Source organism: Paramisgurnus dabryanus, chromosome 14 (assembly GCF_030506205.2).
Source record: "Paramisgurnus dabryanus chromosome 14, PD_genome_1.1, whole genome shotgun sequence".
NCBI lineage: Eukaryota > Metazoa > Chordata > Actinopteri > Cypriniformes > Cobitidae > Paramisgurnus > Paramisgurnus dabryanus.
The window spans coordinates 32,577,851-32,600,241 of record NC_133350.1 but is presented as its reverse complement, the minus strand read 5'-3'; the positions used below and the strand labels follow the sequence as shown (position 1 = coordinate 32,600,241).

The following is a 22,391-nucleotide window of genomic DNA, read 5'->3' as shown; positions in this document are numbered from 1 at the left end:
TTTGGTCTACTTCAGGCAGGGTGTGTATCCATCCAGCTGGAAGACAGACTCGTTTTGCTGGAAAAAAACATAAACACTAATTCACATTGTTGCACCAACAAGGCTTCAATTAAGCCTAGAATTTGACAGACAGTTTAGAGCTAATCCAGGGTTTGTTGATCTTAGTTTAATTTTAATTTGACTTGTGTTGCACTACTTCAATTTAAACACAGATTAACAAATCTTAGATTAAAACCTTAACTACACCCTTCATCTGTGATTTATTTTGTCCGCCACGATGAATTTGCTGTAATTAAACAGCAACAATGTTGACGTTGTCATTCAAAAGAAAATAAACAGTTTATGCAGGCAAAGGTAAAGTCATTTTTGTATTATAAATCACTACCTACATGCATCGGAAATCTAAAGGGTTGATTCAAAATAATAACATTTGACAATCTATTAAAACAGTCTATTGTATTGTATTGAGCAATGTGGCAGGAAACAAGCTCAGATATTGTGATATAATGCTGTGCCAGCGCATTTGTCATGCATAATCTAGGTTTAATGTAAAATTTAAACCTGGATCAAAATGATAATTTAAATGTAACCCTGTTTATTTTTCAACAAGATTAAATGTTTGGGCCTAATCCTTGTCGGTGCAACCCACCCATTGTTTTACTTTACTTTATTATGCCTGTAAAGGAAACTTCAATATTTTGTTATATGTTTTAAATAAGTATAAACGTACATGCCACATGTGCCTCCTCAAACATAGTTGCCTCTGCCAGCAGTGTGCTGTCATCTATCTCAGTAGACACAGGGGGGTGGGTTAGGGTAGCTGAGGGCCCTGCGGCGGCTTCAATGGAAACAGTCGGGTCGGTGAGGGTGGCTGTGGGCCCTGTGGCTCCCTCAATGGACACAGTTGGATGGGTGAGGGTGGCAGAGGGTCGTGCACGTGCCTGGGCCAAAGCTACAAAACAAAACAAGGGACAATTAAACATGACTCCTGAACAGCAACAAATACTAAAAACAAACCAAGTATTTTACACATAAATGTTTGCTTACAAGGTGTGGTTTTGATGGGGGAAACCATCCTTTTTATGGTCTTGGTCAGGGTTCTTTGGTCAGGCAACTTCCCAACCAAGAGGGAGCGTAGAGAGGCAGTGGAAGCATGGGTGGTGGCAGCGTGCTGGGTGGGTGCAGCATGCTGGGTAGGTGCAGCGTGCTGGGTGGGTGCAGCGTGCTGGGTGGGTGCAGCGTGCTGGGTGGGTGCAGCGTGCTGGGTGGGTGCAGCTTGCTGAGTAGGGGCATCGTGCTTGGAAGCTTTTGCATCATTTTGCTCTTCCTTCATAGCAATGGCAATTTTGCCAGAAGGAAAGAGCTCAATATACTCCCTGAAACTCCCCTTGTTGTGGGCATGTTCTTGGGAGTCTTTGCTGCCTCCTGTGGTGTCCCTCTTCATAGATGCAACCAGGTAAGCAACATACACTAGTGCATTTTCTGCCACCCACCTGAATGTTTGCCCACGAAAGATACCAAACTGGATTTCAAAGAAACCCAGCAGGTGCTTTCTGTTAGCTGGATCTCCATGGTGCTGACTTAAGCTTTTCTTGGCCTTGTCCAGCACAGCCTCCGGGGACAGGGGTCTTGTGTAAGGCTTTCCTTTGTTGGCTTCCTTCACCTTTGCTGCTTCCAGTGTGTCCGAAAGATTCAGGCTGCCATCAGCCCGTCTCCTGAAGCGAGGCTCCATCTGAATTAAAAAATGAAGATATAAATATTACAGAGAAACAGAAAACACATTTGGTAATCCAGCTGTGTAAATTACATTACTATATGGGCAATTCCTTACAAAAGCTAACCTTACCATGAACATTTTTTTACCAAAGATTTTCACTGCATTTATAGCTTAGCTGTCAAAATTTGGTGGTTTTTATACCACTGGAGGTCTCTTTCTTAAAGATTTTAAAGCATTTTAAGTATGTTTTTTCATAATCATATAAAAACCATTTCAGAATTGTCACATCCATAACAGTACATATTCCTCTTTAATGCACACATGAAAATTACATTTAAATGCATTGTTTTTGTTCTAAAAAAGAGTCATCCCTTCTCCATTTGTTCTGTTTTTGGCTTCTGGTTTGTGCAAAATAATTCACTGAAATCCTACAAATGTTTTCTCTCAAAAACGTGTGTCTTTTTGTCACTTCCATAACATTCATAACAGTCCCTCATCTAAAATAGAAAACTAGTGCATAGATTGATATTATTTTGATTACTGATAACAAACATATTGACTCTGACTATTTATATTTCATGTTTTGACAAAAAAATCACATTAATAATGCAGAAATTGATCACATTACAGTGTTGATTTTATATTACTCTATGTATATAAATATATATGTATATTTTTTCCAACAGATTCAAAATGTTGACTAACATATCAGCATTATATTCCAGAGTAAGCTCTAATAATGTTACAAGTAAAGCATTTAACCTTAAATCATGCATTTACAATTGATTTAGCTAAAACAACTAAGTTTAGCATCAAAATACACTTAAAGGTTCTAAAAATAGAAGCATGTAACTTACTGTGCACGAAGCTGTAGTAAAGCCGTAGTAACTTACAGTTATACTTTATTGCTCTGTGAATCTATAAAACATACAAATTAACTTACAGTATAACAATTACAACAACAACAACAATATAATAAATAACAATTGATGTTTAATTAAAAGTTTGTATTAGTGACCTAAATTACAAAGCTAATGTTAGCCTGGCTAACGGTACAGGTGTTTCGTTTAAAACGAATATTTGCTACTGAACTAAAAATAGAAGCATGTAACTTACTGTGTACGAAGTTGTAGTAAAGATGTAGTAAACTGTAACGTTATACTTTGTTTTGATTGCTCGGTAAATCTATAAAACATATAAGTTTGATTACAGTAACGTTATAACGATTGCAACAACACACACATATATACATATATATAATAACAATTGACGTTTAATTATTAGTTTGTATTAATTACCTAAATTACAAAGCTAGTCTGTGCTAGAGGTTTTTCGTTTAAAACAATTTAAAATATTTGCTACTTTATTTTTGTTGATAAAAAGTGACTTACCTGAAGATGTTTCTCCGACCGTAATTCACAAGCTCTGGGGGGCTCTTGACGTTGATTGGTCAATTCTTGGTTGTTACTAGCAGACAGGTTCATGATAGCGATACGAGCGCTGATTGGTCATTGCATGCGAATCTTGGTTTCAGTCAGGAGCGCTGATTGGCCGTTGCTTGCAAATCTTGGTTTCAGTCAGGAGCGCTGATTGGCCATTGCTTGCAAATCTTGGTTTCAGCCGGGAACGCTGATTGGCCGTCGCTTGCAAATCTTGGTTTCAGCCGGGAACGCTGATTGGCCGTTGCCTGCAAATCTTGGTTTCAGCGGGGAATTTGATTGGCTGTCATAACCAAGAATAACCACGACTTACAGGTGGCAGGGAGAGCTATCCGGGCTCAGGTCTCAGCTCCAGAGCTTCACGTCTCAAGCCTCCTATGGTCTTATAACACTTGCAGACAAAGATGGGATTTTTTTATCATGACCTGTTCATTACTCGCCGGTCTGCGGACAGAGTAAATGTTACTAGAATGCCACAAATGAGCAGGAGCCTGCTTCAGTCTTCTAACAGAGTATGTAAGAGCTCTTAAAGTGGAGTAGTCTTGCTTCAGCTTGAGACACTGTTCTCTTGGGGAAAAAGCAGTTGTCCTCCAAAACGTCATCAGAGAGGCAGCGTTACTAAGCTAGAGTAAGTGTAGGTGTGTTTGCGTAACATGATGAACTGACTCTCCAGTTGCACGAGATAAAGCACATGTGACAAAAACGTGATCCTTCCTGTAAAAAGCCAGCTAAATAATTTTTTGTTATTTGCTCATTTCTCCATAAAATCATCACACATGACGTAAAGAACACTCTGTAAAACGCAATCTTGATATTTTCAACGTCCACTGCCTCATCAAAGCTTGAAATGAATGCAAGTAGAGGTAGCTGCAGGCTGGAGCAATGGGCGTGGCAAGAGGTCGGAAAGAAATGGGGCGTGCCACGAGGAATGGGGCGTGCCGTAAGGTCTTTTCAATTGGACGCGAAAACCTTCCTGATCCGCATAAAAGCGAGCCATAAACTTAATCACTATATACTATGTTGCTTGCTGATGTATGTATATAAACAATTTTATCGTAACACATAGAGCAACACTCACACGCTGTTTGCTGATTCACTCACTTCTTTTACTGCTTTATTCAGTACAGAACTCACTCTAATATAGAACACTGTTGCCCCCTAATGACAACTCTTCATATAGCACAACATTTAGCTGCATATATAACACTATACAAAATACATTTCTTTCACTGTTAAAATAACAATATTGATATTGAGAATTCATTCAAAAGTACGTTACCTTCGACACCTTCTGTATGGCGCGGGTTACATGACGTCATCACCACCGCAACTTTTTCAGGATCAATCATTAAAAACATTTATAATGTTTGTGATAAATGCACTTTTTGTAAAACATCAATTATAGATATTAAACATTTATTTTTGTATTGCCCTTTTTCTATTTCATTTTGGACTGACTTCAAAATAGATATTCCTAAAATAGAAATTCCCAGTATTAGAATTTAGAACCTCATGACATTTTACTTTGTTTCCAAAACCCATATTTTTCTGGAAAAAAATGTATATAATTAAATTATTTTGTCGACGTTTTATATGCATAATACACAAATAAAAGAAACCCTCATATATTACCTTTTATAAGACCTAGCAGTATACTTTGAAACCCTTTCAAACATGAGATAACAAAACAAAAAGTTTTTGAAAATATCTATAACTACTTTGACTCATAAACTTTTATTTTTGTATTCATTTGTATTTTTCATTTTATACTTGTTATTCTCCGATTTACACATTTTGAGCTGTATTTACATTGCTTTGTATTCATAATTTTTTATTGCATTATACTTGAAATGTCTGTATTTGAACTAAATAATACAATTAAAAAATCATTAAAAAACAAATTATTATTTTAAAGATAAAAATGTCTCTAAAAGTAATGTTATTTTTTATAAAAATGGTACAGCAAATGTTTTGGCTGTATAAAGGCATATACGTGTTTGATCAAACCATATAATTATTAAATGAAGTAAAAACGGTTTAATACACTTCTTTTAAGTGACATTAATCAATTAAGCAAAACAAACACCATTTTATCCAAAAAACATTTATTCAGTCATTTTTACAATAATTTTTTTGAAACGTCAATTGAAGTTGTCATCAAAGGCTTGTGTTCTTGTGTTCAAAACTCATTCCTTCGAACAGAAGCCATCAAACTCTCTATCTAAATAGAACGCACAATGACCCCCTTCATGGCGAACCGCGCGAAGTCTGTGGCTTTGCAAATGGCTTTGTATCTTGCGATATTCTAACAACAGAGCACAGAACGGACATCAACATAAATCGCCGACTCGGATGTCTTCGATGCAAATGCAGTCATTAATTTTTCTCACTGTAACATGTATCTGTCAACAACAATTAAATAATCCCCGAAGCTGAAAAGACATCAAGCAAAGAGACCATCAAATTATATCGCACATGAATTATATCCATCTTCTTCTTTCCATCAAAAGAAAATTACGATTTCTTTTTAGCTAAAGGAAATGACGTATAACTATGGTTACGGCTGATTGGCCAACGCAGTTGCCAGGAGGAAGCTCCTTTGACCAATGAGAAACCTCTTACCACGCCCCTACCTCCTGCCACACCCCTACCTCTTGCCACGCCCATTGCTCCAAGCTGCAGCTACCCCTGTCTCAATGAATGTGACACCAACTATTGGGATGAACCTGCGATACCCCTGATCTCATTACGAGCAACCCCAAAACAAGGGGACATCTTTCTTTTCCAACGACTTTGTAAGTCTCTTAAGAGACTGGCAAAAATTGCCAAAGCTGACTGTATTTCAAGTCATCCTGGCGGGGTATTGGGTAAAGTTTTCAACCAGCAATGATCACGCCTCGGGTAAACCTCATAGGCTACGATATTGCCTCTGCGAAAGAATGACAGCAAAGGTCACGACCTCTCCTGTGCACATTCACGGACGCTGGACGACATGGTGGTAATCACCATGAGAACTGAGATTAGACTTCAGGTACAAATTTTAGAGCATGTTTTTTGTTTTTGTCGAAAGTATATTGAGGAAAGGGTAAACACTGCAGAGGGCAATTAGGCAAGTGGGAATTGTTGACTTGAACCCTGAGAATATAATCTGTTACGGCTTGGAGAGTTTATTTCATTATTTAAAGATAACAGGATTGACTAAGAGAATGTAGGGGTTTTTTTTGTGGGGAAAACTCTGCTTCACACTCCAACACAGTAGGTGGCAATAATGCACCTTAAAGTTGGTGCTACCCGCCATTAAACAGAGAAGAAGAAGAAAAAGAAGACGAAGAAGAAGGTACTGCTTTGCTGTATGTTGTGCCTTTTCGGCAGGTAAGAGATCTTTACGAGAAGTTTAATTATTTTTCGCTTTCTATTAAGAAAAGCATAAGTGCAAAAACATGTTTAAATTAATTTAAGGACAACAATCTGGGGCAGGGAATTATGGAAATTGTGAAAAGAAAGGGGTGGGGCCTTAATCCTTAACCTCTCAGAACATTGCTCAGGTAAGGATCAACAGGATTAGCCACAATGCACATCCGTTCCAAACAACGACCTGTTCCAGCTCTTCTTTGGTCTCATGTTGTACGCGCTGTATATGGTCAAAATGACAATGGAAGCGCATCACTCCACAACAGGGCTGCTTGTTTAACACACACAGGAGAAACTACAAAAGGCTGCTTAGTTTTCCCTTCGCATATCCCACGGTAACAACTTGAGCTTCAGAAATACAACACCTCGTGAGCTGGAACGTCCAACAAGAGAACGTCCGGGAAGCAAACGCTCGTAGTCGGCAGGGTTTGAACGTGGGTGAGGAGACCCCAACGGCTTTCGAGTCAATCGCCTTAAGAAGACGGCCACAACGAGTCGTCGGGGTGAACCATCTGGGCTTGGTGTGTGCCGAAAAGAACTTGTAAGAAGAGGTTAAGTTTTTACAGAATGGGTTGAGCAGCTGATCACAAACAGTAAGCCACCTATCGTCCTGAATGGACTGCCGTGACCCGGATTCGAACCGGGGTTGCTGCGGCCACAACGCAGAGTACTAACCACTATACGATCACGGCATGCCACCAGACTCCACCAGAATGCCGCCTGCAGGTCTGCCATAGTGTGTCGGCCGGAAGGCGCTTGGCATTGATTTTCCTAAGTCTCAATCAACTTTTTGTTTACGTTCATCGGCAAACCTTAAACGAAATGCCTCTTAAAGTCCAATCCATCATCGAGTCCGAAAGCTGACCCGAAAGCCAAAGGAAAACGCCCGCAGATGTAGTCGACAGGATTCGAACCTGCGCGGGGAGACCCCAATGGATTTCAAGTACATCGCCTTAACCACTCGGCCACGACTACATGCTGTCAGGTGGGTGATATGTTTAACTCTCGCCATTCCCAGCGAAACGGAGCTCTTCACACAGCGGCACAAAATCCGATATAGGATCTTATGAGAACAGTCATCGCCCGAACAGGGACTTGAACCCTGGACCCTCAGATTAAAAGTCTGATGCTCTACCGACTGAGCTATCCGGGCTCAGGTCTCAGCTGCAGAGCTTCTCAGCTCCAGAGCTTCACGTCTCAAGCCTCCTATGGTCTTATAACGCTTGCAGACAAAGATGGGATTTTTTTATCATGACCTGTTCATTACTCGCCGGTCTGCGGACAGAGTAAATGTTACTAGAATGCCACAAATGAGCAGGAGCCTGCTTCAGTCTTCTAACAGAGTATGTAAGAGCTCTTTAAGTGGAGTAGTCTTGCTTCAGCTTGAGACACTCTTCTCTTGGGGAAAAAGCAGTTGTCCTCCAAAACGTCATCAGAGAGGCAGCGTTACTAAGCTAGAGTAAGTGTAGGTGTGTCTGCGTAACATGATGAACTGACTCTCCAGTTGCACGAGATAAAGCACATGTGACAAAAACGTGATCCTTCCTGTGAAAAGCCAGCTAAATAATTTTTTGTTATTTGCGCATTTCTACATAAAAGCATCACACATGACGTAAAGAACACTCTGTAAAACGCAATCTTGATAGGGATGGCTCCCGCGAAACTGACGTTTCGACACTGTGTCGAGATCCCGAAGCGTAAATGTTTCGAAACACTGCTCCGAAATGTGATTCGAAACACCCATGTCACGTGATGAAGTGATTCGAAACACCAAGCGGTGCATTTCACAAGTATTTCGAAAGGTGGCGTACCTGTCGAATCTGCTTCGAATCTTAAACTGACAGGGTAGGAAACAAAACTGACAATACCTCATAGATGCGTTTTTGGCAAGATCAAATACTATAAATTACTGAAAAGAAGTAATTTTTCCTCATAGGTATGTAACACTTAGGCTACTTACAAAAAATGCATGCCAGCAACAAGTGTCCCTTGTGTGAGAATGTTTTCAAGGGCTGGATAAATTATATGTAAAAAAGAAGCTGGTTGAGTTTATCAACAAAGAACAATTTATATATTTGAATAAAGATCTTTATATGTAAACAATGTGGCATATTATGGCTTGATAAATTTTATGAATCTCTTATTATTTATTTGGTATATCTCTATTCTGTTTTTTTTTTCATTAGATAGACCTGAATAGCCTATAGTTATCGACAATTGTGAGCCTAAAAGCTCATGTAGTTGTCAAACAGATGTTAAAACAACAACAAAACTATTTCATTATGATGACGTAGCACATACATTTCCCAGGTTCGATCCTAAGATCTACGAATGAGAGTCGAGAGCACTATCCACTCTCCCATTCTATCACTTGTGTATCAAGCAAACAACATGTGGGATACAATTTGTCAGCGCTCGTCTAAAATCTTGTCAAGGCTGCTTCATGTAAAGACATGCAAACGACCGCTAGGTGTCACTGTGGAGGCGGTTTCGGATTGATGTTTCGAAGCCTCGAAACAAACGGCACAATTGATTCAACTGTTTCAGTGTTTCACGAAGCCTCGCTCTGCCCACCACTAAATCTTGATATCTTCAACGTCCACTGCCTCATCAAAGCTTGAAATGAATGTGACACCAACTATTGGGATGAACCTGCGATACCCCTGATCTCATTACGAGCAATCCCAAAACAAGGGGACATCTTTCTTTTCCAACGACTTTGTAAGTCTCTTAAGAGACTGGCAAAAATTGCCAAAGCTGACTGTATTTCAAGTCATCCTGGCGGGGTATTGGGTAAAGTTTTCAACCAGCAATGATCACGCCTCGGGTAAACCTCATAGGCTACGATATTGCCTCTGCGAAAGAATGACAGCAAAGGTCACGACCTCTCCTGTGCACATTCACGGACGCTGGACGACATGGTGGTAATCACCATGAGAACTGAGATTAGACTTCAGGTACAAATTTTAGAGCATGTTTTTTGTTTTTGTCGAAAGTATATTGAGGAAAGGGTAAACACTGCAGAGGGCAATTAGGCAAGTGGGAATTGTTGACTTGAACCCTGAGAATATAATCTGTTACGGCTTGGAGAGTTTATTTCATTATTTAAAGATAACAGGATTGACTAAGAGAATGTAGGGGTTTTTTTTTGTGGGGAAAACTCTGCTTCACACTCCAACACAGTAGGTGGCAATAATGCACCTTAAAGTTGGTGCTACCCGCCATTAAACAGAGAAGAAGAAGAAAAAGAAGACGAAGAAGAAGGTACTGCTTTGCTGTATGTTGTGCCTTTTCGGCAGGTAAGAGATCTTTACGAGAAGTTTATTTATTTTTCGCTTTCTATTAAGAAAAGCATAAGTGCAAAAACATGTTTAAATTAATTAAGGACAACAATCTGGGGCAGGGAATTATGGAAATTGTGAAAAGAAAGGGGTGGGGCCTTAATCCTTAACCTCTCAGAACATTGCTCAGGTAAGGATCAACAGGATTAGCCACAATGCACATCCGTTCCAAACAACGACCTGTTCCAGCTCTTCTTTGGTCTCATGTTGTACGCGCTGTATATGGTCAAAATGACAATGGAAGCGCATCACTCCACAACAGGGCTGCTTGTTTAACACACACAGGAGAAACTACAAAAGGCTGCTTAGTTTTCCCTTCGCATATCCCACGGTAACAACTTGAGCTTCAGAAATACAACACCTCGTGAGCTGGAACGTCCAACAAGAGAACGTCCGGGAAGCAAACGCTCGTAGTCGGCAGGGTTTGAACGTGCGTGGGGAGACCCCAACGGCTTTCGAGTCAATCGCCTTAAGAAGACGGCCACAACGAGTCGTCGGGGTGAACCATCTGGGCTTGGTGTGTGCCGAAAAGAACTTGTAAGAAGAGGTTAAGTTTTTACAGAATGGGTTGAGCAGCTGATCACAAACGGTAAGCCACCCATCTTCCTGAATGGACTGCCGTGACCCAGATTCGAACCGGGGTTGCTGCGGCCACAACGCAGAGTACTAACCACTATACGATCACGGCATGCCACCAGGCTCCACCAGAACGCCGCCTGCAGGTCTGCCTTAGTGTGTCGGCCGGAAGGCGCTTGGCATTGATTTTCATAAGTCTCAATCAACTTTTTGTTTACGTTCATCGGCAAACCTTAAACGAAATGCCTCTTAAAGTCCAATCCATCATCGACTCCGAAAGCTGACCCGAAAGCCAAAGGAAAATGCCCGCAGACGTAGTCGGCAGGATTCGAACCTGCGCGGGGAGACCCCAACGGATTTCTAGTCCATCGCCTTAACCACTCGGCCACGACTACATGCTGTCAGGTGGGTGATATGTTTAACTCTCGCCATTCCCAGCGAAACGGAGCTTTTCACACAGCGGCACAAAATCCGATATAGGATCTTATGAGAACAGTCATCGCCCGAACAGGGACTTGAACCCTGGACCCTCAGATTAAAAGTCTGATGCTCTACCGACTGAGCTATCCGGGCTCAGGTCTCAGCTCCAGAGCTTCCCGTCTCAAGCCTCCTATGGTCTTATAACGCTTGCAGACAAAGATGGGATTTTTTTTATCATGACCTGTTCATTACTCGCCGGTCTGCGGACAGAGTAAATGTTACTAGAATGCCACAAATGAGCAGGAGCCTGCTTCAGTCTTCTAACAGAGTATGTAAGAGCTCTTTAAGTGGAGTAATCTTGCTTCAGCTTGAGACACTCTTCTCTTGGGGAAAAAGCAGTTGTCCTCCAAAACGTCATCAGAGAGGCAGCGTTACTAAGCTAGAGTAAGTGTAGGTGTGTCTGCGTAACATGATGAACTGACTCTCCAGTTGCACGAGATAAAGCACATGTGACAAAAACGTGATCCTTCCTGTGAAAAGCCAGCTAAATAATTTTTTGTTATTTGCTCATTTCTCCATAAAATCATCACACATGACGTAAAGAACACTCTGTAAAACGCAATCTTGATATCTTCAACGTCCACGTCCATCAAAGCTTGAAATGAATGTGACACCAACTATTGGGATGAACCTGCGATTCCCCTGATCTCATTACGAGCAACCCCAAAACAAGGGGACATCTTTCTTTTGCAACGACTTTGTAAGTCTCTTAAGAGACTGGAAAAAATTGCCAAAGCTGACTGTATTTCAAGTCATCCTGGCGGGGTATTGGGTAAAGTTTTCAACCAGCAATGATCACGCCTCGGGTAAACCTCATAGGCTACGATATTGCCTCTGCGAAAGAATGACAGCAAAGGTCACGACCTCTCCTGTGCACATTCACGGACGCTGGATGACATGGTGGTAATCACCATGAGAACTGAGATTAGACTTCAGGTACAAATTTTAGAGCATGTTTTTTGTTTTTGTCGAAAGTATATTGAGGAAAGGGTAAACACTGCAGAGGGCAATTAGGCAAGTGGGAATTGTTGACTTGAACCCTGAGAATATAATCTGTTACGGCTTGGAGAGTTTATTTCATTATTTAAAGATAACAGGATTGACTAAGAGAATGTAGGGGGTTTTTTTTGTGGGGAAAACTCTGCTTCACACTCCAACACAGTAGGTGGCAATAATGCACCTTAAAGTTGGTGCTACCCGCCATTAAACAGAGAAGAAGAAGAAAAAGAAGATGAAGAAGAAGGTACTGCTTTTGTCACCACCAGGGGCTGGCTGGTCTAAACTAAAGCCACGCCCCTTTGCAACTCCCACCTCGAGGAGGTCCCCAAAGCCAACCCAACGACCAGACAAACACGGGAACAGGTAAGTAAAATTTAAAACAAGCTTTATTTAGTTAAATATTTAAAAGAATGGGGGATTTGGGAAAAGGGGAAATTAAAACTAATAGGCCTCTTCTTCTCCCTCCAGGGAGACTGCAGCCACGGCAGACAGGCCAAGGGCAGCAAGGGTGCCAACCACCATAAGCCGGGGGAGAAAGGGGAACGTCAGGCTCCGGCCTGGACCCTGCTAACCGTGGCGCCCTCCTTCTTCCGTCCTGGAGGCAGAATAATTTGGGTATGACTGGTAAGGAAGATCTCCACTGTCGGTGTACCTTCCCTCGGGCCGGCAGGGGGTCCTCGCCCCACGTGCCTTTACGTTCCCTGTCGTACGTCCGTCCACGTTCTCCTTATGCTCCACAGATAGTCACTGCTACACAAAAGCACTGTTAGCTTGCACTTGAGGTGTCTCTCACCGGCTCTGCTGCTTGCAGCTCTCTGGGTGGGTATCACGTTACACAGTCTGTTTCCTAGTTGCTTCTCCTTGCTCTCTACAGGCGGCCTCTAGGACACAAATGACACTGTTACTTGGACTTCGGGTATTGCTCACCGGTTCTGCTGCTTACAGCTCCCTGGGTAAGTATCACGTTCACAGTTTGCTCTTCAGTGGTTCACTCTCGTTCTGCTCTCTCTCCACAGGTGGCCGCTAGAACACAAAGACACTGTCACTGGGACTTCGAGTAATTCTCACCGGCTCTGCTGTTTACAGCTTTCTGGGCAGGTATCACATTCACGGTTTGCTCTTCAATGATTCACTCTCGTTCTGCTCTCTCTCCACAGGTGGCCGCTAGGACACAAAGACACTGTTACTGAGACTTCGAGTATTTCTCACCGGCTCTGCTGTTTACAGCTTTCTGGGTAGGCATCACGTGCACAGTTTGCTCTTCAATGATTCACTCTCGTTCTGCTCTCTCTCCACAGGTGGCCGCTAGAACACAAAGACACTATTACTGAGACTTCGAGTATTTCTCACCGGCTCCGCTGTTTACAGCTTTCTGGGTAGGTATCACGTTCACAGGTGGCTCTTCAATGATTCACTCTCGTTCTGCTCTCTCTCCACAGGTGGCCGCTAGAACACAAAGGCACTGTTGCTGAGACTTCGAGTAATTCTCACCGGCTCTGCTGCTTACAGCTTTCTGGGTAGGTATCACGTCCACAGTTTGCTCTTCAATGATGCACTCTCGTTCTGCTCTCTCTCCACAGGTGGCCGCTAGAACACAAAGACACTGTTACTGAGACTTCGAGTATTTCTCACCGGCTCTGCTGCTTACAGCTTTCTGGGTAGGTACCACGTTCACAGGTGGCTCTTCAATGATTCACTCTCGTTCTGCTCTCTCTCCACAGGTGGCCGCTAGAACACAAAGGCACTGTTGCTGAGACTTCGAGTAATTCTCACCAGCTCTGCTGCTTACAGCTTTCTGGGTAGGTATCACGTCCACAGTTTGCTCTTCAATGATTCACTCTCGTTCTACTCTCTCTCCACAGGTGGCCGCTAGAACACAAAGACACTGTTACTGAGACTTCGAGTGTTTCTCACCGGCTCTGCTGTTTACAGCTTTCTGGGTAAATATGGTTCTCCTCCGTAGGTCAGCAGAGGGGCGAAGGTCACACACCACCTCACCGGGTCGAGCGCTGCCCTATCTCCAATGCCCATAGGCCGATCGATTCCTAGACGGGGGCGCCCTTTTCGTAGAGACCACGGGGCGGCGGACCCTTTCGCCTCTGACTCTGCGACAAAGCAGACACAGGTAAGTTCACACCACGAATGTTTCCAATGGTTTACTCACGGTCACGGACAGCTCTTAGTCTGCATCCCTTCGTACTCCAAACAGCACACTATTTATAGTAACAGTGGTTTCTGTAGTCGTTGGCCTCTCCGTCCTCTGCCCAGTGGAAGAAAATGGATAATGCGGGGCTTCGTCTACAAGACACACAGCAACCCACAGCAATACACAGCACCACTCCAAACGTGAAAAAGATTTATTACACAGTCTCACTCACCACACTAGAAGTGCACCACAACAAGGGAAGCGCCCGGTGTCCTCCACTGCGCTTGGGCTACGATAAGGCGATGGGAAATACGACCACAATAAGTCTCGTTGCGGTGGCTTGTTTGAAGTTGGACTTCTCACGGCTCGCCCACCACACTCTTATAGGGGTAGGGCCGCCCTCCTTCTCCTGGAGGTTTCCAATAGTTATACAAGTTAACTTTTGCCAGTTACTCCACACAAAAAGGGTATACTCACGGCGAATAGCCTTTGTTTACGTTGTACCAGAAGGTCAATTTTCTTCCTGCTTTACTCCTTCAGTATTGATTAAAACAAGTTCCTTTCGACCCATAGGATTTTCCTGTTCACTCCAGCAGGTCCACAATCAAAACTGCAACGAGAGAGAGAGAGAACCACAGACAGCCACCACGTCCAAAAACGAGCACAGCTCCGTTTCCCAGCACACACTAAGCACCTCTAACTGTGTTCTAACTGTGCTTTATATACTCCTCTCTGTACTATAATCATCCAATTGCCCGGCGATCTCTTCAACTAGGCACAGCTGTGCCCAATCGGCTGATTACAGCCTCCGTGAATCTGCCGGATGTCCGGTGTTTCCGTTTTCCGGTCTGGACGGAAACATCCGGGCGGAACCAAAACTTCCTCAACTTTTGGTTCCGCCCTGAAAGATCGTCACCCCGTGACATCTTGCTGTATGTTGTGCCTTTTCGGCAGGTAAGAGATCTTTACGAGAAGTTTATTTATTTTTCGCTTTCTATTAAGAAAAGCATAAGTGCAAAAACATGTTTAAATTAAGGACAACAATCTGGGGCAGGGAATTATGGAAATTGTGAAAAGAAAGGGGTGGGGCCTTAATCCTTAACCTCTCAGAACATGGCTCAGGTAAGGATCAACAGGATTAGCCACAATGCACATTCGTTCCAAACAACGACCTGTTCCAGCTCTTCTTTGGTCTCATGTTGTACGCGCTGTATATGGTCAAAATGACAATGGAAGCGCATCACTCCACAACAGGGCTGCTTGTTTAACAGACACAGGAGAAACTACAAAAGGCTGCTTAGTTTTCCCTTCGCATATCCCACGGTAACAACTTGAGCTTCAGAAATACAACACCTCGTGAGCTGGAACGTCCAACAAGAGAACGTCCGGGAAGCAAACGCTCGTAGTCGGCAGGGTTTGAACGTGCGTGGGGAGACCCCAACGGCTTTCGAGTCAATCGCCTTAAGAAGACGGCCACAACGAGTCGTCGGGGTGAACCATCTGGGCTTGGTGTGTGCCGAAAAGAACTTGTAAGAAGAGGTTAAGTTTTTACAGAATGGGTTGAGCAGCTGATCACAAACGGTAAGCCACCCATCTTCCTGAATGGACTGCCGTGACCCGGATTCGAACCGGGGTTGCTGCGGCCACAACGCAGAGTACTAACCACTATACGATCACGGCATGCCACCAGACTCCACCAGAACGCCGCCTGCAGGTCTGCCTTAGTGTGTCGGCCGGAAGGCGCTTGGCATTGATTTTCCTAAGTCTCAATCAACTTTTTGTTTACGTTCATCGGCAAACCTTAAACGAAATGCCTCTTAAAGTCCAATCCATCATCGAGTCCGAAAGCTGACCCGAAAGCCAAAGGAAAACGCCCGTAGACGTAGTCGGCAGGATTCGAACCTGCTTGGGGAGACCCTAATGGATTTCTAGTCCATCGCCTTAACCACTCGGCCAAAAAAGGGGCAAAATGGACTGCTTGTGGGGGGGAAGAGAAGAAAAGAGAGAGGAAAGAGGGGGGAAAGAGAGGGGAGAAAAAGGAGAAAAAATGAAGAAAAACGTACACTATATCAATTTTTATCCACTCTTTTATCTTCTCAACATTGTTTACACATACACACTAAAAACTCCTGGGTCAAAAACAACCCATAATGGGTTATTTTTGACCCAACTCCTGGGTTAAAAAGGGACCAACTAATTTCTGGGTTATTTCAACCCAGAAAAATGGGTTATTCTTTTTGACCCAACTTCTGGGTTAAATACCTGACCCAACTTCTGGGTTAAAATAACCCAAAATTGTAGTTAATATAACCCAACTTCTGGGTCAAAAGAACAACCCCAATATCTGGGTGGAAAAACCCAGAAATTTGTAGATCCTTTTTAACCAAAGGTCAAAGATAACCTAAATTGTGTAACTATGCCTTATTTCAGAAAAGAAAAATTCAGACACTTACACACTTCAAGCAGTTTTAAATTTTTATTGGATTCAATTAAATTCTATATAAAAATGCACACTTGGACCTATTTATTTTAGGTCACACTGTAATAACATTAGAAAGGAAAAATAGAATAATAAACAACTCTCAAACATTTGACAACATTCAATAATTGGATTGAACTTGAGGCTTTAAGTCTTCAAACATTGGTTGTGTGCAGCTTGAGATCTCCCAGAGGGGAACGGCTTCGATTGCTGAAGGTATTCCACCAGTGCTGGCCGGTGACTTCTTTATTCGAGGATGCTCGATGCAAAGTTCGTCACAACATGTATGTAGCTTGTCATGTGTGTGGTTTGTAATTTTAAAATATGTATTCTGCCCATCGAGAGATCCTGTGTGCATCACGTGTCATGTCAAAATAAGTTCCTGCTGCAGACGCGTTTAAAGGGTTTATGATAAAAGAGATCCTCGCGTTTGCCAGATACTCGCATAATCTCATGCATAATAGGAGTTTACTGTTAAGGAAGTGTCTGGCGTGTATTTTAGAAACATGAGCGTCTCTTTTATCATAAACGGTTTTGACGCGTGTGCAGCAGGCACTTATTTTGACAAAACACGTGATGTACACAGGATCTCTCGACACGCAGGACACATATTTTGGAAAAGGGAACCACACACGTGACAATCTGAACACTTATTTTGAATTAGCGCATCCTCTGATGAGCAGTCACGAGCCGCCACTGTATTCCACCATATTTGTTCCAACCTAAAACAGACATTTACAGAAAGATATAAAGTGAATATTGTGTAGAACGTAAATTGTAAGCAAGATAATAGACTACCAGTTTGTGTTATAATGCTGATACTAACTGTACAAGGAAGCCAAATGAGCTGTGGTTCTTAATTGGTGTCTTCATTTTGAGTGGGTACAAGAAAATGTGGGTTGAGAACCACTGAGTAATAAAACTTAACATCTTTAACTTAACTTTTTAGTCAGATTGCTACCTTAGATGGCATCGCCCAAAACTGAAATACAACTGCGAGGAACCTTGAAGTTGTTTTTTAAACCAGGATTCACCCTTTAGCTTCCACATGAAACATGTCCCTTGTATAGCCTTCTTTCACATGAACAGTATAGTTATAGAATTAAGAATATTCTCTCTCAGAGTAGTGCTGAGAAACTGGTCCATTGTACTTACAGACATTTGGTGTATGAACGCTGTCAGGGATTCAGTGGAATGCCGGATAGTCTTCTTCTCAACCCTGTAGATGGCCTGTAAATGATGACAGAATTTTCATTTTTGGGTGAACTATCCCTTTAAGCCCTATTAAAGAAAAAGTATTTCAATATTTTACTATGTTCTTACCTTAACTTAGACGAAATAATACATCCTTTTTTCTATGCATGCAGTTCATCTTTGTACAGCGCGTTATTAATGCATTTAGTCTAGCCCCATTCATTCCTTAGGATCCAAACAGGGGTGAATTTAGAAGCCACCAAGCACTTCCATGTGTTCCCTATTTAAAGACTGTTACATGAGTAGTTACACCAGTAAATCTAGTGGCACTAAATAATTTTTTAAGCTGATAAAAATGAGAACTATATTGTATGGCGGAAGATCACTTAGTTTGCAGCACTTTGACCTCTGGTGCAGTAACATCATAACTCATCACACTGATTTTGAAAAAGATGAGAGAGTTCACAGGAGTGATGTTACTGCACCAGAGGTCAAAGTGCTGCAAACTAAGTGCACTACCGCCATACATTATAGTTCTCATTTTTTAATCCGCTTAAAATATCGTCACCTCTTATTTTGTGCCACCATACTTACTCGTTTAAATACTCATGTAACAGTCTTTAAATAGGGAAAACATGGAAGTGTTTTGTTGCTTCTAAATTCATCCCTGTTTGGATCCTAAGGAATGAATGGGGCTAGACTAAATGCTAACACATTCACGACATGCTGTACACGATGTACTGCACGCATTAAAAAGACAGGGATGTATTATTTTGTCTAAGTTGATGTAAAAACATAGTAAAATATTGAAAAACGGTGTAGTTTTCCTTTAAAGAAAAATGTTGTTTAGGTATAGAGAGATGATATGAGGGCAATAAGAGTAAAAAGCTCACCTCAAAAATGTCTCTGTCAGCTCAAACAGCCGCCACTCAGTTAACTTGTCAGTGACAAAGCTGTCCATTTAAACAGACCTGGAGAAAACATATAGAGGTTAGCAACAATTTGAAGACTTGACCTGCTTCTTTAAATCTCACTACTTCAGCCAGTAGAGCACTGTATAATATTATAAGCATGGTGCAGCTGGTAAACATAACTCAAAGCAACGCAACGGTTGGTTTTGCCGGTTGTTGATGAGTAACAGCTGTGAGTGATCACAACACGCTTAAGCAGCCACATCACAGGATAATAAGTGAACAGTGTCCCAATGTCAAGCGAGCTAAAGTCCTTACCAGTGCCCGAACCTGTGTACATGATAAACTGATTCACGACCTCGCGAGCTATAGGGAACGAAGAGACACAGGGTACAGTATGTGTGTGTACCGGCGGCGCCATTTTGCGTCTGTCTGCGGCGCCGAGCGCCATGTACATAGTTTTAAATTTACACTTATTTGTCTCAAATTTGTCGTTAATGTATATACAGACTTCACCATGTGCTGTAATGTACATTAAATTTTACATTCATTTACAGAAATGAGCTACTTTCATGAAAATTGGTTGATATTGGATTTTCAGGTGATATCCTAAATTCATTCAGTTTACGGACGCTCTGAGGTAAAGTGTTCAGACTGCAGACTCAGCAACGATTGTATTTAATTATACAGTACAATCATAACATAGTACTGATATATCTTAATTCCATAATGTCCTTAAACATAACAATATTGCTGGCCATAATCTGAGAAAGTGCGGGATACCTCGAGTGGTCTTATATACGGCGCGGCGCTTCTCGTCCGGTGTTCCCCGTCCGGTGTTCCCCGTCCGGTGTTCCCCCTTAACCCCCTTAACATTGCACGAAGTCATAGCTGCCCTGTACTTATCGTATTTTTACCGGTATTATAACAATGAGATAAGCAACGGGGACATGGACACAGAAAGTTTACGTTACATTGACACTTAAAATACTTGCTTACCTTGAATACACAACGAAGAAGCCCAGGCCAAAACGGATCGAGCGCGCCGCGAACTCCGGTGACAGTTATTTCAATCGACTGTTGTGAGAAAATTCCAGAACAGCGAGGGGCGGGGCGTTAACCCAGAACATGGGTTAACCTTTGAAAAATAACCCAGAAACCCAAACAACCCAGGAATTGGGTCAAAATATTAGCCCTATAACCCAGAAAATGGTTACTCTCTGAAAAAATAACCCATAATTTTAACCCAACACAAATAACCCAGAATATGGGTTGAAGAAATAACCCAGGAGTTTTTAGAGTGTAGTTCTCCAGTTATTGCAAGGTTTATCATCACTTTAATTTTCATGTCTCTTGCGGGACTCGAACCTATACTAGGGCAATATCGCTTGCATCTTCAGTAGCGCCTCACTCCAGAACACGACATCCAGGGGGCGGGGTTGGATTCAGGTCCAGGGGCGGAGCTGGAACTCTTCCCACTGCATTTTGATTGGTCGGCAGTTTTACCACAAGACACGTCATACACGTGTTGTTACCATTTCCCCATTGAGTTGTAACTAAATTAAGTTATTATTTTGACAGAAAAACAAACTTTACTTATGACTACAAAAAAATTGTGACTTTAAGATGAAATGTAAGTGTTTTTGCTATGTTTTGAAGTAAAACATTTCGGGCACTACGAGTAATCTTACCACATGCAGTATAATACCTATGAATGTATACAGTATAAATTAGCAGAAATATTAAAATATATATGGCAAGTTATTTAGAAATTAATAAATTGAATGTTTATCTTGTAGGGACTTTGAATTTGTTTTAACGCGTCTTTGCTTACAGGCATTAGGAAACGGGTTTCCAAAACATGGTTTACGTTTTTTTTTATTGTGCTAATAAAATATATCAAATAAATGTGTGTTTTTATGTGTAATAAGTGTGACAATGTACAGCCAAGCGGGTCGAAAATATATCCCTTCAGTGATATCACCCTGTCTGGAACGTATTCCTCCCCTTACACTAACTGTGATCATTACTTAATAAATTATGATTCATTCTTGACTATATTATTAATCAAACGTAGACTTAAACTGATAAGAGCAAACGTTGGCGACCACAGGTTGCAACTAATTGCGGGCTGCAACAACGCAAATACCGCAACGCAAATACCGGTATACTGGTTCACTTGGCGGAACAAAGTATATAAAGTGGGAGGAGTTGGCTCTAGATCCAACTCCGCCCCCTGGATCTCATGTTCTGCAGTGAGGACCCATCTCTCTTCGCTTGTTCTAGTCTGGTAGTGCATTCCGGAAGTACACATGCAATGCATTTTGGGTAATGTAGTACTTTTTTAAGACAGGAACTATTTTCCATATGAAACACCACAGTAATAACCCTGTGATTATGCAATTATGCACATAAATGCATTTAAAGCAAATTTTGTAAGTAAACATATTTTGTGGTGTAAACAAATCATTATTCAAATATTTAACTCAAAATGTCACATGCTACATTTACAGCTAAAACAGTATTAACAGTGTATAGCTTTAAATGTAAATAAATCCCTCATCATGTTTCCCCTCCTTTTTTTTGAAAACACAATTACAAACACAGGCTACATCTGTGCAACACAAGTGAATAAAACATATTATAAATTGAGCATTGAGTGTTGGGTTTTGTGAATAAATGTAAAATGATTCTGCAAGTAATTCTGGCTATAGTTTTAACAATTACATTCAATGGATGACATTCACTGTCCTGGTATTCAAGAGGAAATTACATAAAAACGTGAAGGCTGTTCTTGGCCCCATAAAATTCTTAAACTTTATGGTAACAGACATACAAACGACATAGAGAGATACAAGTAATAGTGACAGCAACTATACACTCTTCCTCCAGACACCCAGGGTCAGCCTTGAGGCTGGACAGTACCACCACCCCTTCAGCTGGGTGTGTCCAGTCCTTTTATTTTTGTCCTGGCCACACACCTTACAGGTGTAGTTGTACTGTAGTCCTTTGTCAGCCTCTTCTGTGTCGGTTCCCCCATTGACACTAGCTCCTCATCAGAAATTGCTATGAATTTATTAAATATGACTTAAAAACAGATACAAATAGGATTGGTATGAATAATGATGCTTTGTTATGATAATTATGAGTCCGGGTATATCTAGTAATAATTATGAGAAAAGGAGAAAATGCAGATTAAATGATGTCATAAATTATTTTTTAATTAAATACTGATTGGGCCAACAGTTCCACACTCTTGCCAGGATTTGCACCTGGAGTCTCCCACCCAAAGGATGGACGTGTTACTATTACACCACAAGAGTTGTGTTTTTTTTTTTTTTTTTTGGAAATAGTTGCATTAGCAACTAATATTTTTTTCCATAATAATTTTGCAACAGCAAATGGTTTGAACAGTGATTGTGAAATATTAAAATAAATAAAAAATATTATTAATAAAAGTATAAATAAAAAAGAATGAATTTCTTATATTTACAAAGAGCTTCTCCACTCCTCAAGGGTCTGTCCAGATGCAGGGCAGTACCATTTGCCTCGTACCTGTGAGTGTCCAGTTTGCTTTGATTTAGGCTGACCACACAGCTTACACTCATAGTGATAGCTCTCTTTTGCCTTTCTGACCTTTGGGGGCTCACCTTTCCTCACTCTCTCCTGGTTTTCAAGTTCTGCCCTGCGTAACCGCC

At 41.7% G+C, this 22,391-nt stretch overlaps 2 long non-coding RNA genes and 9 other non-coding genes across 11 annotated transcripts; all 11 read right to left on the bottom strand.

The window, feature by feature from the left end:
- Positions 1–1,500: 1,500 nt before the first annotated feature.
- On the bottom strand, positions 1,501–2,895 carry LOC135747292 (uncharacterized). Its single transcript, XR_010531829.2, has 3 exons — positions 2,834–2,895; positions 2,575–2,635; positions 1,501–1,732 (listed from the first exon to the last, which is right to left on the bottom strand). It is a non-coding gene; the product is annotated as an uncharacterized lncRNA (long non-coding RNA).
- Positions 2,896–5,956: 3,061 nt separating this feature from the next.
- On the bottom strand, positions 5,957–6,097 carry LOC135747395 (U4 spliceosomal RNA). The gene has a single exon (XR_010531900.1). It is a non-coding gene; the product is annotated as a U4 spliceosomal RNA (small nuclear RNA).
- A 1,090-nt stretch (positions 6,098–7,187) lies between these two features.
- Positions 7,188–7,259, bottom strand: trnah-gug (transfer RNA histidin (anticodon GUG)). Its single transcript has one exon. It is a non-coding gene; the product is annotated as a tRNA-His (tRNA).
- A 201-nt stretch (positions 7,260–7,460) lies between these two features.
- On the bottom strand, positions 7,461–7,542 carry trnas-uga (transfer RNA serine (anticodon UGA)). The gene has a single exon. It is a non-coding gene; the product is annotated as a tRNA-Ser (tRNA).
- A 105-nt stretch (positions 7,543–7,647) lies between these two features.
- Positions 7,648–7,720, bottom strand: trnak-uuu (transfer RNA lysine (anticodon UUU)). The gene has a single exon. It is a non-coding gene; the product is annotated as a tRNA-Lys (tRNA).
- Positions 7,721–9,293: 1,573 nt separating this feature from the next.
- Positions 9,294–9,434, bottom strand: LOC135747396 (U4 spliceosomal RNA). Its single transcript, XR_010531901.1, has one exon. It is a non-coding gene; the product is annotated as a U4 spliceosomal RNA (small nuclear RNA).
- A 1,363-nt stretch (positions 9,435–10,797) lies between these two features.
- Positions 10,798–10,879, bottom strand: trnas-aga (transfer RNA serine (anticodon AGA)). Its single transcript has one exon. It is a non-coding gene; the product is annotated as a tRNA-Ser (tRNA).
- Positions 10,880–10,984: 105 nt separating this feature from the next.
- Positions 10,985–11,057, bottom strand: trnak-uuu (transfer RNA lysine (anticodon UUU)). The gene has a single exon. It is a non-coding gene; the product is annotated as a tRNA-Lys (tRNA).
- A 612-nt stretch (positions 11,058–11,669) lies between these two features.
- LOC135747404 (U4 spliceosomal RNA) lies at positions 11,670–11,810 on the bottom strand. The gene has a single exon (XR_010531908.1). It is a non-coding gene; the product is annotated as a U4 spliceosomal RNA (small nuclear RNA).
- Positions 11,811–15,717: 3,907 nt separating this feature from the next.
- On the bottom strand, positions 15,718–15,789 carry trnah-gug (transfer RNA histidin (anticodon GUG)). Its single transcript has one exon. It is a non-coding gene; the product is annotated as a tRNA-His (tRNA).
- Positions 15,790–16,572: 783 nt separating this feature from the next.
- LOC135747294 (uncharacterized) lies at positions 16,573–19,980 on the bottom strand. Its single transcript, XR_010531830.2, has 4 exons — positions 19,693–19,980; positions 18,676–18,753; positions 17,744–17,818; positions 16,573–17,310 (listed from the first exon to the last, which is right to left on the bottom strand). It is a non-coding gene; the product is annotated as an uncharacterized lncRNA (long non-coding RNA).
- Between the last annotated feature and the right edge of the window lie 2,411 nt (positions 19,981–22,391).